The sequence below is a fragment of the Schistocerca cancellata genome, chromosome 2 (assembly GCF_023864275.1).
Source record: "Schistocerca cancellata isolate TAMUIC-IGC-003103 chromosome 2, iqSchCanc2.1, whole genome shotgun sequence".
NCBI classification, from domain to species: domain Eukaryota; kingdom Metazoa; phylum Arthropoda; class Insecta; order Orthoptera; family Acrididae; genus Schistocerca; species Schistocerca cancellata.
Genome location: NC_064627.1, coordinates 475642142 through 475645940, shown reverse-complemented (window position 1 = coordinate 475645940; position 3799 = coordinate 475642142). Strand labels below are relative to the sequence as shown.

Below are 3799 nucleotides of genomic sequence, written 5' to 3'. Positions count from 1 at the left end.
CAATGTTGACTGGAATACTCTCTTTCAAATTCTAAAGGTGGCAGGGGTAAAATACAGGGAGCGAAAGGCTATTTACAATTTGTACAGAAACCAGATGGCAGTTATAAGAGTCGAGGGACATGAAGGAGAAGCAGTGGTTGGGAAGGGAGTGAGACAGGGTTGTAGCCTCTCCCCGAAGTTATTCAATCTGTATATTGAGCAAGCAGTAAAGGAAACAAAAGAAAAATTCGGAGTAGGTATTAAAATCCATGGAGAAGAAATAAAAACTTTGAGGTTCGCCGATGACATTGTAATTCTGTCAGAGACAGCAATGGACTTGGATGAGCAGTTGAACGGAATGGACAGTGTCTTGAAAGGAGGATATAAGATGAATATCAACAAAAGCAAAACGAGGATAATGGAATGTAGTCGAATTAAGTCGGGTGATGTTGAGGGTATTAGATTAGGAAATGAGACACTTAAAGTAGTAAAGGAGTTTTGCTATTTGGGGAGCAAAATAACTGATGATGGTCGAAGTAGAGAGGATATAAAATGTAGACTGGCAATGACAAGGAAAGCGTTTCTGAAGAAGAGAAATTTGTTAACATCGAGTATAGATTTAAGTGTCAGGAAGTCATTTCTGAAAGTATTTGTATGGAGTGTAGCCATGTATGGAATTGGAACATGGATGGTAAATAGTTTGGACAAGAAGAGAATAGAAGCTTTTGAAATGTGGTGCTACAGAAGAATGCTGAAGATTAGATGGGTAGATCACATAACTAATGTGGAAGTATTGAATAGGATTGGGGAGAAGAGAAGTTTGTGGCATAACTTGACCAGAAGAAGGGATCGGTTGGTAGGACATGTCTAAGGCATCAAGGGATCACCAATTTAGTATTGGAGGGCAGCGTGGAGGGTAAAAATCGTAGGGGGAGACCAAGAGATGAATACACTAAGCAGATTCAGAAGGATGTAGGTTGCAGTAGGTACTGGGAGATGAAGAAACTTGCACAGGATAGAGTAGCATGGAGAGCTGCATCAAACCAGTCTCAGGACTGAAGACCACAACAACAACAACATCCTTGCAAGTCATTTGACGCCGCCCCCCTCCCCCCATGCCACCCGTCCCGACCCTTCGAGATCGTCCTCCGCTCCTCCTCCCCCCTTACCCCCTCCCGCCTCCCCACAGGAGTTTGAGAACCACTGTGTTAGACTGTTAACAATGGTCTAAACATAAGGAATAAGTTTTCAAATATTTGTCTAGCTCGACGGCCTTTTTAGTAATAGAGTATTTTGTCCTGGCAGTCGTGTAATATGTGTAGGATCTATTACTGCTAATCAAAATGTCCTGGATTCCGGGTTCGAGTCCAGCCACTGGTCAAATTTCGAATAAGAATAACCAGTAATTGCGCTAGAAAACATCCGACATAAGCAGACACCCTTCTTCTGCCAACGGGATGGCCTCGTCATAGAGGGCGTTGGAACAGATAAAGTTTCAGGACAGTCTGTTCTCCTTGGTGTGGGAAACTGCCCATAAATAGCTGAAGGATCAACAACGGCCTGAGGATACAGAAGGCAATGGAAACCATTAGACACGCAGTTTGTATTCTCATGACATGTGGCCTGTAATTAAAAAACTGTCGTGACGATTTCTCAATTGGAAAAGTATGTCGGATTGGTTCTTCTTTCGGATCTTCGAGAGGAGTCTGCAAAGGGCAAATTTGACCATGAAGAAGAGATCGAATAACTAGCGAAACATTGTCTTTCCTTCAGTAGCTGTGGGCAATGACGGGAGTTTAAACGTGGTGGGAAGCTGGAAAATCTGAAATATGTGGTCTCTGAAGTTTCATGGATGTACAATACGGATTTCCTGTCTGGCGAATACGGGAAAATATTAACGACAGCAGAAAATGGTTAGACGGGAGTAGAATTCGTTATGAATAGGAAGGTAGGGCAGAGAGTGAGTTATTGCGAACAGTTCAGTGATAGAATTGTTCTCATCAGAATCGACAGCAAACCAACGCCAACAGCTATCAGATATACGTGCTGTCGTCACGGATGGAGGATAACGAGGTAGATGAATTAATTCAGTATGAAAATGTAGATGATAATCTAATACTCACGGGGATTGGAACGCGTTTGTAGGCGAGAGATCAGAAAAAAAGGATTAGGTAGAGTACAGGCTTGGTAATTGGTATGGGAGAGGAAAAATAATAACAGAGTACTGTAGGAAGATTCAGCTGGTAATAGCGAGCATATTTTTCAAAAACTTGTAGTGTTTCAACCTAGTCTGCTTCACTACGAATCTCGCCACTCTCGCAACATATGGTGCAGTATTTTATTCTGTTACTTCATAAAGAATTAACGATTCTGTTATGTTAGGTATATTGAGTAGACGCTGCAGAATGCGTTTTCCATGTTTGTTTCATGTACTACACGAAGACTTGACAGCGGCGGAGGGGTCTTCTGGCACTGTTTTGCTGACGAGGAAACGCCGTACGAGTTTTCGGCAGAACCGACAGCCATACCCTGCGAGAGTATGTCTCCAACCACAAGACGCCATGGCACGTTATTATTACAACAACAGAAAAGATGATCATATATCATGGTAACTAGAATGAGATTTTCACTCTGCAGCGGAATGTGCGCTGATATGAAACTTCCTGGCAGATTAAAACTCTGTGCAGGCCCGAGACTCGAACTCGGGACCTTTACCTTTCGCGGGCAAGTGCTCTACCAACTGAGCTACCCAAGCACGACTCACGCCCCGTCCTCACAACTTTACTTCTGCCAGTACCTCGTCTCCTACCTTCCAAACTTAACAGAAGCTCTCCTGCGAACCTTGCAGAACTAGCACTCCTGAAGGAAAGGATATTGCGGAGACATGGCTTAGCCACAGCCTGGGGGATGTTTCCAGAATGAGATTTTCACTCTGCAGCGGAGTGTGCGCTGATATGAAACTTCGTGGCAGATTAAAACTGTGTGCCGGGCCGAGACTCGAACTCGAGACCTTTGCCTTTCGCGGGTAAGTGCTCTACGAGGTACTGGCAGAAGTAAAGCTGTGAGGACGGGGCGTGAGTCCTGGTTGGGTAGCTCAGTTGGTAGAGCACTTGCCCGCGAAAGGCAGAGGTCCCGAGTTCGAGTCTCGGCCCGGCACACAGTTTTAATCTGCCAGGGAGTTTCAACATGGTAACTGTTCACATTCAGCCACGATTACTTTTGCATACACGCCAATGAATGTATATCTGTGCAATAAAGCTTTTTAAAGTGTTAAAGAGAAAATAGATGTGTCGGTGTGGTGATTTATTCTGAAACAATCAAAATGAAGATATTTTGAAAAAAGTCTACTTGAGAATTGCTTCACTGAACTTTTATGGTTGATTTAAAACTAAGAAGGAATTACGTCTCAAAACTGAAGCTTTACAGTTATCTCTCGTCTTTAAATATTAAGACTGAATTTAACAGAGATCGTTTCCTATTCTCAGTGAAAGCGAAATATAATTGCAGGACCAGTCGAACAGCGTAATGAGTGAAAACCATAGATTGAGATTAAGCTCAAGAAAGATGAAAGTAATGAGGAGTAGCGGAAATGAGACAGCAGTAAACTTAATTTCATAATTGGGGGCCACGAAATAGACGAAGTTAGTGGATTCTGCTACATGGAAGCAAAATATCCTCTGACGAAATAAGCAAGGACATAAAAATCACGCTTGCACAGAAAAAGAGCGCATTCCCGGCCAAGAGAAATCTACTTCTGTCAAACATGCGCGCCGCGCCGAGTGGCCGCGCGGTTTGAGGCGTCGTGTCACGGACTGCGCGG

At 43.6% G+C, this 3799-nt stretch overlaps 1 non-coding gene across 1 annotated transcript; it reads left to right on the top strand.

The window, feature by feature from the left end:
- Positions 1–3062: 3062 nt before the first annotated feature.
- Positions 3063–3137, top strand: Trnas-cga (transfer RNA serine (anticodon CGA)). The gene has a single exon. It is a non-coding gene; the product is annotated as a tRNA-Ser (tRNA).
- The last annotated feature ends 662 nt before the right edge of the window (positions 3138–3799 follow it).